At 46.5% G+C, this 10,391-nt stretch overlaps 1 long non-coding RNA gene across 2 annotated transcripts; it reads right to left on the bottom strand.

Annotated features, from left to right (window-relative positions):
- Nucleotides 1-5,153: 5,153 nt before the first annotated feature.
- On the bottom strand, nucleotides 5,154-9,004 carry LOC102401328. 2 transcript variants are annotated; one of them, XR_327996.3, is made up of 3 exons: nucleotides 8,177-9,004; nucleotides 6,955-7,127; nucleotides 5,154-5,953 (listed from the first exon to the last, which is right to left on the bottom strand). It is a non-coding gene; the product is annotated as an uncharacterized LOC102401328 (long non-coding RNA). The 2 variants fall into 2 exon arrangements; XR_003109482.2 differs by having other exon boundaries at nucleotides 6,955-9,004.
- Nucleotides 9,005-10,391: the final 1,387 nt, after the last annotated feature.

Here is a 10,391-nt window from a genome sequence, read left to right as displayed (position 1 = left end):
TTCTAGCAAATCTCACCTAGCAGATGCACACGGGCACATGAATTAAAAGTATCAATACAACCCAAGCCACAAAATGTGACATGCGGCCCACAGTCCCAAGGCAGGGCAGCCTAAGGACTTAGTTGTCATCTTAATGAGTGATCTTTAAGGAGAAATAAGTGGTGGCTCATGAAATACAGGGCTGAGCTAAATCGGGAGGTGTTGCCAACACACACCTGAAATACACGAACTAGTGCATGGAAATGCACACTTTCGGTGTGAGAAAATAAAAAGCACAGAGGCAAGCCCCAAACGTCACACTTCCTGCATCAAAGAGATTAGGTTTTGAATCCCAGATTCTGAATGGTAGACAATTAGAAAGTTTTTCCTAAAAGACAAGCAGATAATAGGTTCAAGATTAATATAAACTTTGTATTAAAGCAGACCCACCTCCTGCAGGAAGTTTTTCCCAGTTAGTCCTACTTACGTACCCTACAGCCCCTCTGGGACTGCAATCTTATCTTCCCAATATCCCTAATAACCAAGCATTATGCAAATACCTATATAAGAACATAGCCATGCATGAGCTATCCATATATCTGTTTTCAGTTGCCCTCTTTTCTCTATTAAGTGGATTATTCCTCAAGAGTTCTAAAGCCATGGTGCAAAGGTACAACCTGATTGTTAATTACAGAGCTCCAACTTAAGATATGAGGCATCCGTGTAGTATTCCAAAACTGTATGCATGACATGTTAGATTAGGAGCCAGTGGCCACATCCTTAATCTTTATGTCCCTAACACTCAGTGCAATGCTGGGTGTGGCTCTTAATACATGTTTATAGGGGAAATAAACGTGTACCATTATATTAGTGCTTTGCTTTTCATATGAAATAGGTGACTTGAAACTTACCTTGAACACTGCATTCTGTTCTGTAAGTCTTACAGCCAAAAAGACAAACGAAGGGACCAATCACAAGCAATTAAAGAGCCTAGGAGAGACTTCGCAACAAAGCAGACTGAAGTGACTAGAATACAGAGTCTAAAAAAAAAACACAAAAAACTATGATAAATCAGGACCGTGTTTAGTAAGTCCGTTTCCAGGGGTGAGAACAAAGAAAGGAACATACCTCATTCTAGGAGATTAAAATCTAGGAGACGAGTTTGGATTAGAGCTAAGATAGTGCAGGCTTTCATGATAAAAATAATGACTGAAAACTCTGTCACAGAGTCACTCTGATGCAGAGGACTTGCACATCTCCCTCAGCTACGGGAGGCAAGCCTACAGCGTTGAATTTTCAAGGACACTGGGTTGATCCTCTAGTCCAACATCCAGTTCCATGCCGGCACAGAATATTGTTCTTTAGCAGTTGGCTTTTCAGAATACTCTACACCAAGTGATTAGCATTTCCTTACCTGTTATTCTTCTATGAAGACAGCTGGCACAGTTATTTCACTTATAGTGGTGAGATGTCCCAAAACACGAGAAAGCTAAACCATCACAAAAGCAGTTAAAATGGAAAAGAGGAACTTGAATTCCAAATCTCAAACCGTCCTTCTCTACTTACTCTCTATTTGCTACAATAAGTGAGCCATGTTTCTGTTCCAGGATTCCTTGAGGACATGCTTCCTGAGACCTGCTCCTAGCTCGTGTTTCAAACTCACAGGCATTACGTTTAAATAGTCTTTATTTTCGTGTTACTGACAAATACACCCAAATTGCACACAGCTGAGAGCCCTGGAACGAGTGTTCACACTCCTTAGGGCCGGGGGCGGGGAGCGATCAAATGACTGAAAACTCAGGCTGGAGGAGGGCATGGCAACCCGCTCCAGAATTCTTGCCTTGAGGACCCCCATGGTCAGAGGAGCCTGGCAGACTTTGGGGTCGCAAAGAGTTGTACAAGCCAAAACAACTGAGCACGCACACATGTGTAATATAAAATTTACCATCTGAGCCACTTCTGAATGTACAGTTCAGTGACATTAAGTATGTTCGCAGTGTTGTAAGCCATCACCACCATCTACCTCTGGAATTTTTTATCTTCCAAACTGAAATGTTGTACCATCAGACGCTAGCTCCCCATTCCTCCCGGCCTCTGGCAACCACCATTCTACGCTGTCTCTGACTCTGACTATTCTAGATGCCTCATCTACATGGAATCGTACAGTATTTGTCTTGTTGTGACTTTCACTTAGCATAAGGTCCTCATGGTTCTCCTTTTTGGCTGCCATATTTTGAAGGTCAAAACTGGCAGACTGAATGAGAAGACAGAGAACGAGAGGAGGTGAGAATGATTGCTAGATTTTTGACCTGAGCTGGATGGATGGAGTCTCCATGGAAAGCGGAGCTAATACATCAGTCCACAGCCATGTCTACGTTCCAGAATGTTCTCACATCCCCTTAACCCCTGCTCTAGCACCTCATGGACCTCACTAGAGGTGCCATAGCAACAAGGGACCAGTGGGATTTCCCTGGTGATTGGGTGGTTAAGAATCTGCCTCACAATGCAGGGGACAAGGGTTCTATCTGGTTGGGAAATTAAGATCCCGCATGCCAAGGATCAACTAAGCCTGCATGCTAAGTCTGTGAGTCACAGCTAGAGAGTCTAAGACAGCAAGAAAAGGTCCCGCAGGACTCCCACATGCCACAACTAAGACCTGACATAACCAAATAAAGAAATATTTAGAAAGAAAAAAAACAAGGCACCGGTGATGCCTTTAAATCTCTCCATCATCCAAATGAAAGACACAAGGAGGATTTGGACATTCATCTTGCCCTCCCCTGATGTCAGAGAAACAGAAAACAACTCAGGAGTCTAAGAATACTATCAGAGAACAAACAAGCATCTCAGTCACTGATGTACACACCCTCAGAGTCCGCAATTCACCAGCTAACATGCTACGGGATGAGATACTAAGAGAATCTTGTACACCTTACCTAACCCGAATAAGGAGTGAGCATTGATCGGCAAGGAGAGTTTTCCACCAGATCTAGCCCAGAAGCTGAACAGTTCAGTCCCTGATCACAGAGATGATCTTAGAGCCAGCTGCTTTCCTCTTTTGTCTTCCCATGACTCCTTCCTTAGGTCAGTGCTCACCTCCTCATAACGAGGGTGATGGTGGTGGTGTCCACACAGGATGCCACCTCAGGTCTCGCCCCAGCCCAGTAAGTCTTCCAAGGAGGTGCAGACAAGCCACCCCCTGCTTAGAACTTGAAGGGTACCCTTTATCTAGGGCACAGGGCCCTGGAGGAGGATGCCCCAGCAGACACTTTACAGCCTTTGGAGGGGCTCTTTCCAGCTACACCCTCTACTGGAGACTCTCAAACCACCCTCCTGGGGCTGTGCGTTCCCTCCCAACCTGAGAACAGTGCATCTGCACAACAAACTCCTTTGCGTGACCTTCAGGGCCCTCCACGACCGGGCGCCAACCCAGCCTCTCCACACTTAAATCTCTGCTGTTTTCTTCCACAGACCTAACATCCAACAAAGCTGAGACCCTCATTTTCCCCCCACACACTGTGCAACCTCTCATTCGTGTATCTGTTTTTGCCTTTGCCTAGAGTGGCCTTCCTCCTATCACTCCTCCACACATTCAGTCCTCCCTCCTACAACAACCCTCTTCAATGCCACCTCCTCCAGGAAGCCCTTCTCTGAGCCCTCCACCCAGCTGCACTGTCTTGCCTGAATCCCCACGTCTGTCTCATGTGGGCTCCTTTCCTGTGAGAAGGTCCTTCTCTCCTATCAGACCATGACCTCACCAAGGGCACTGGTCAGTCGCATCCTTATTGGTTCCTCTCCTGGGGCCTGACACATGTCATTAGGGTTCAGAGTTTGTTAAGTCAATGAACAGATATGACAATCATTTATGAGAGTCAAATATATAACTAGAAAATCACTCAGTACAGGGACTCCTGGAAACGTCAGGATCATATTTGTTTCCCTGCTCTATGCCTGCTGCATGTCACCTTTATGATCACATGCAAAATTCAATGAGGTAACAGAAAAACATGTCTGAACTCTTATCATAGGTTTGTATTAACTCTCAGGTTCTCAATTGCCTGTTTTTTGCCTCAGTCCTACTCCAGATTTTTAATATCTTACTGTTTATCCACTCATTTTACTTTTTTTTACAAAACAAAACCGAAAAAGAACTTTAAATTTTGCCCGATACTCCTGAGAAATTATCCTTTACACTTAAGTCAAAACAAGGGTAAGTTAACTGTAGCGGATTGAATTAGAGGTACCCCAGGAGATACAGCTAAATCCTAATGCTCCCCTCTCACCTGTAAATGTAACCTAATTAGGAAATAGAGCTTCTGCAGGTGTAATTAAGTAAAGGATCTCAAGATGAGATTATCCTAGACTTGGAGTGAGCCCTAAATCCAGTGACTGGTGGAAGATCTGAGACATAGACACAGAGGAGAAATACGGGCGAGGGCAGGCCCTGAGAAGGTGGAGACAGAGATGGGAGTGATGCTGCAAGCCTAGGAACTTTTGGAGCCTCCAGAAGGTGGACAAGGCAAGGAATGGTCCCTCCTGGAGCCTTTGGCGGGAGGATGGCCCTGTCAACACCTTGATTTGGGGCTAATGGCAGAACTGTGAGAGAATAAATTTCTGCTGTTTGGAGCCAACAGGTCTGTGATAATTCATTATGGCAGCCGCAGGAAATTAATACATTAACCCATTGTGCTGCTGCTGCTGCTGCTGTAGGTCGCTTCAGTCGAGTCCGACTCTGTGTGACCCCATAGACGGCAGCCCACCAGGCTCCCCCGTCCCTGGGATTCTCCAGGCAAGAACACTGGAGTAGGTGGCCATTTCCTTCTCCAATGCAGGAAAGTGAAAAGTGAAAGTGAAGTCACTCAGTTGTGTCCGACTCTTAGCGACCCCATGGACTGCAGCCTACCAGGCTCCTCTGTCCATGGGATTTTCCAGGCAAGAGTACTGGAGTGGGGTGCCATTGCCTTCTCCATAACCCATTGTATCAGTCCCCAAATAACACCCAAACCCAACTCTTCAGCCAGTTTCCTCTCTTCCTATTACTCTTAAAAAAAAAAAAAAAAAAATCATCCCATCTTACTCGGCTTTCCTCTCTCCCACCTTGTACTTGTCAGTGCCTGCCTCAGTGTGAGCTGTCATAAAAAAGAAAAAATAAATAAAAAACTCTATGGACTGGGTGGCTTAAAAAATAAATATTTATTTCTCACATCCTAGAAGCTGAAGTCTGAGATGAGCATGCCAGCAAATCTGGTTCTGGGTAACTTCTTCCGGTTGCAGACTGCCGACTTCTCCCTGTGTCCTTGCTTGGTAGAAAGAGGCCCATCTATCCCTCTGCCTCTTCTAAGGTCAGTGATCCATTCCAAAGGGCTCCATCTTCATGGCTGATCTTCTTCCAAGGCCCCACCTCCAAACACCATCACACAGGGGAGGGTGCATCAATATTTGATCCATAACAGTCCCCTTTCCACCTTTCGGTTTTCTTTCTCTACTCGCTGTTTCTTTCTGGTTTGGGTGCCACTATTCCTAACCTCGCTTCATCATGCAGGTGGGACTTCTGAATCACCTCCCTGGAAGTCCCTGCATGATGAATGTTGGATTTATACTGCACACTTCACCACGTGAGAGTTGAAACCTCTCATTTGGAGCAAAAGCCACAGGAAACAAGCAAAAAGCTACTCATCATGTCATTAGAGAATCTTAGCCCACTTCCAACCTATCCACTCCCTTCCCACAGCTTCAGGCCATCATCTCTCCTGATAACCAGTAATTTCAGTCATTTTCTACATGTGTTTCTGTTGGTCTTCTGAGAATTCTCATTTCCCAAAGTAGAAAGGCCACACCGTCTTTGGTGAGCCTGGGTGGTACAGTGGGTTGCTGTGCTGGGGGAGATTATAGTGTGACCAGGAAGGGGGTGAGATGGCATCACCCCACTTTCTACCCACCCTCAGCTGAAGGGAGACAGCAGAGCAAACAGCACCTGGGAGAAAGGAGAGATTTCCAGTTACTTCCTTCCCAGGTTCTTCCCCGGAGCCTCTGTTATTCCTACCCATCCTGAGCCAGAAGAGTTTAGTGAATGAAGAGTAAAATGTCTGAGCCTGGTAGGATGCATGAAGGAAGTCATCAAACCAGGATGGGAGGCCCCCAGCAAGAGTCTGTGTTCACCTGGTGAAACACCACTCAGAAGTCCCCGTGTGTGTGTGTGTGTGTGCACACGCGTGCGTGCACATGTGCAGAAGTCCTCTTTTTTTGGCATCCTTTAAATTTTCTTCATCAACGAAATACATGTACATTAGTTTAAAGTCAAATAGGCCAAAGTATTTTTACGAATCCTCTGTCCCACTCCCCTGTCCCCAACCTGTGCCCCTCTTCTCTGGAGCAACTTTTGAACTTCTTGAGGTATTTAGCTTCATTTTTTAAAATGTGCCTGTGCTCTTATTTCTGCCACCTCTTGATTTATCCATTGCAGACACTGACTCTTCACTCTGCATTGTGATGCATGAAGTTTTAGTTCTCTGCTCTCTCCCTCGTCCCAACAATGGTATTAATAAAAACCAGAACAGGCTCCTAATTATGGGGCCTTGCACAGCTGGTCACCCTTTCCTCCCAGATCCCACACTCCCTCCTTCCCCACCCCCCCCACCCCCCGCCACTGGTCACTCCCTGGGTCACCTCTGCCAGTTCGCTCTCTCTTCCCTGCCCTCTTAGGGATGGAGCATGCAGCGTTCAATCCCTGGTCCTCTCTTCCTCTCCATCCACTCTCCCTGCTTGGTGGTCTCATCTAAGCTCACAGCTCTAAGTCCATTTGTTGATGACTCCCAGGGATTCACGTCTCTAGCCCTGACCCCTTCCCTGACTCCAGACCCCTGTGCCCACCTCTCTTCTTGACCTCTGCACTTAGATGGCCAATAGACACCCCACACTTAACACAACCCAGGCCCACTCTGGCCGATCATTCCAAAAGCCGCTCCCCTTGCTGACCTCATCATCCCTGTGATGGCAGCGCTGTCACCGTGGTTGCACAGGCACAAAAGCCGCAGGAGGCTGGGGTGCAGACAGGAGAGTCAGTGAGAAACTCCCCACGCACATGTGGTACAGACATCCTTAAAACAAGCTAATGTCCCCAACATTCACAGCAGGATCATTCATAGTAGCTAAAATGTGGAAATACACAAGCATCCATCAATAGATGAATGGATAAACAAAATGATATATACCCATACAATGGAATATTGTTCTACCATAAAAGGAATGAAGTTGATAAATGCTCCAACATGAATGCACCTTGAAAACCTTATGCTAAGTGAAAGAAGCCAGACACAAAAGGTCACACATTACATGGTTCCATTTATATGAAATGTCCAGAATAGACAAAGAGCAGATTATTGGTTGCCAGGGTGTGGAGAGAGGGGGGACGTGAAGAGGAACACTGATGGATACAGGGTTTCTTTCTGGGATGATGAAAATGATATGCGATTAGACAGTGGTGATGGTCGAACAACTAAAAACCACTGAATTGTACACTTTATAAGAGTGAATTTTATGGTGTATGAACTACATCTAGAAAGCTGTTTTTTATGAGCTAACATTCAAATTTAAATAGCATGCTGTAACGTGTTACAAAGTAACTCATTCTCATCACTCCAGCCTTCAGCTAAGGACTGCCATATACACTGCTTCTCTTAGAACACGTTGAAGCAAAGTAAGAGAAAAGAATGATGTTCTGTGTTTGGGTGAATATGGAGAAAAGCAAACAGTCACACAAGGACTGTAGAGAGGAGATCAAGGGTAAAGGAAGCAAAAACAGATCAAGAAGTAACGAGGAGAAACCTAAGACCTGCGATGCTCCTACAAGGATCTGTGGTGAAAGAAAGTGAAAGTGAAGGTGCTCAGTCGTGTCTGACTCTTTGTGACCCCATGGACTGTAGCCTACCAGGCTCCTCCGTGCATGGGATTTTCCAGGCAAGAGTACAGGAGTGGGTTGCCATTGCCTTCTCCAGAGGATCTTCCTGACCAGGGAACGAACCCGGGTTTGCCGCATTGTAGGCAGACGCTTTACCATCTGAGCCACCAGGGACCTGTGGTAGGTGGTGCCAAAGACAGAACCTGCTGGTTTTCCTCCCGTTAGAGGCATGGGGACTCTAGAGATATTTGCTGATTTCCTCCCAGCCTCCAAAGTCTCTAGTTTTGTTCAGATACGTACCTCTCCCTGACAGTCCATATACTGCATGGAAAGCCTTTGGTTTTAGGGGCAGGGTATTGGCCCCGAACTAAGCTACTCAGTGCTGGTCCCAAGATGAACTCAGTGTGCCAAGTCAGAATAAAGTCAAAACAGGGGATGGAAACAGGGTTTCCTGATGCTCTATCTCTGCAAGGGAGAGTCCAGGAACTGCCTTCAGCCATCTTGAGAGGAGATGGTTTGAAACTGGAGCTAACACAAAGAAGAGAACCAAGACTTAGACACTAACTCTGACATACGAGCCGTGGGCCAAGCTGCATCTACACCTTTGTCTACTATTAGACTGTTCAGTTATACGAGCCAGTTAATTCCTTTTTATGGGGTGAGCTTTCTGTTACTTGGAGCAGCAAAGATCACATCTATAGTCAGGTGATGATGTTTGAGAGCACGCAAAGTGTGCAAACTACACCTTTCTATTTCCCTATTTTATTTGTTTTTTTCATCAGAGGTTTATAAAAAGGGGCATAAAACCTCCTGAAAATTCTGCTTATGAAATCCTTGTATGGGTTTCACGATAACTAATAGAAATCGATAAAGCTTTCAAGACTAAATAAAAATGTAGCTGACAAAATTAATTTTGATTTGTGTTAGCCTTAAATATTTTGAAAATATAAGTCTATACTTGACAAACCCAAGTTCGAGCCACATTATTATTCCTGTCAATACATCCACCATTTGGTTTCTGTGGAAGGTCAGGTGCTGTGTTGTTTTGGAGTGTGTGTGTGTGTGTGCGTGCGCGCGCGCGTGCGTGCGCGCGCGCGCTCAGTTGTGTCCAACTCTTTGAGACCCCGTGGACTGTAGGCCACCAGGCTCTTCTGTCCATGGAATTTTCAAGGCAAGAATACTGGAGCAGGTTGCCATTTCCTACTCCAGTGGACCTTCCTGCCCCAGGATCGAACCTGAGTCTCCTGCACTAACAGATGGGTTCTTTTCTGCTGTGCCACCTGGGAAGCCCATTGGAGTTCAGGGGGCTGCAAGTCAAAGTTGGCCAGTCAAAGTCAAAGGCCCAGGCTTGCCCTTAGCCTGTAATCCACCCAGACTCATTACTCCACACAGTTCATGTATCAGCCTCTAGGGGCCGTCCCATCCCAGAAACTAGCTTGGACACTTCATGTTTTGCTCCAAGTGACAGATGTCTCTGTATGGAAAATGGAAAATTACAGCAATCGCTGGAAATGTCATCATCACTGCCTGAGTATGCAAGAGACGCGCCCAAAGCAAAATGCTTAAGCAACATTGAAAATAGAGTATGAGCAAAAACCTACCAGGCAAATGAAATGAGGAAAAACATGGAATATTAATGGTTTTAACAGCATGGAATTTTCCCACCCCCACACATTGACCAAAAGCATGCGTCAGGCTCACCAACACCTCACAGTCACCAGTAACCTGAGAGCATCGAGTTCTCTACCACCTGGGCCCAGCTCCTCACTGAGTTAGTGAATCAGGCCCCTCTCCCAGCTGAGGAGCTGGTCAGCTGGCCCGGCTACTGCTGCTGCTGCTGCTACTGCTGCTGCTAAGTCGCTTCAGTCGTGTCCGACTCTGTGCGACCCCAGAGACGGCAGCCCACCAGGCTCCCCCGTCCCTGGGACTCTCCAGGCAAGAACACTGGAGTGGGTTGCCATTTCCTTCTCCAATGCAGGAAAGTGAAAAGTGAAAGTGAAGTCGCTCAGTCGTGTCCGACCCTCAGCGACCCCATGGACTGCAGCCCACCAGGCTCCTCCATCCATGGGAGTTTCCAGGCAAGAGTACTGGAGTGGGGTGCCATCACCTTCTCCACAGCTGGCCCTAGGCAGGCACAATTTTCTCTTTGTACAATATCTGCTATAAATCAAAGGTTCCAAAAAAGCCCTGAAGGTGGTAAGTAGGATGTTTCCAGTTCTCCAGAGGAAGCTGGAGGAAGCAGGAAACCTCACTGCCTCAGCAGTCCAGCCCAGTCCACCTGCCACACACTGTTCTCAGCCCCTTTTCTTTCCTTCAAGATTTACTGATGCCTTCCTGGAAGGATTGCTGTTGCTCTGTCGCTCAGTCATGTCCAACTCTTTGCAACCTCATGGACTGTATCCTGCCAGGCTCCTCTGTCCATGGGATTCTCCAGGCAAGAATGCTGGAGTGGGTAGCCCTGCCCTCCTCCAGGGGACCTTCCTGACCCAGGGATCGAACTTAAATCTCCTGTATT

The sequence above is a fragment of the Bubalus bubalis genome, chromosome 5, assembly GCF_019923935.1.
Source record: "Bubalus bubalis isolate 160015118507 breed Murrah chromosome 5, NDDB_SH_1, whole genome shotgun sequence".
Taxonomy (NCBI): domain Eukaryota; kingdom Metazoa; phylum Chordata; class Mammalia; order Artiodactyla; family Bovidae; genus Bubalus; species Bubalus bubalis.
This window is presented reverse-complemented; position numbering and strand designations above follow the sequence as displayed.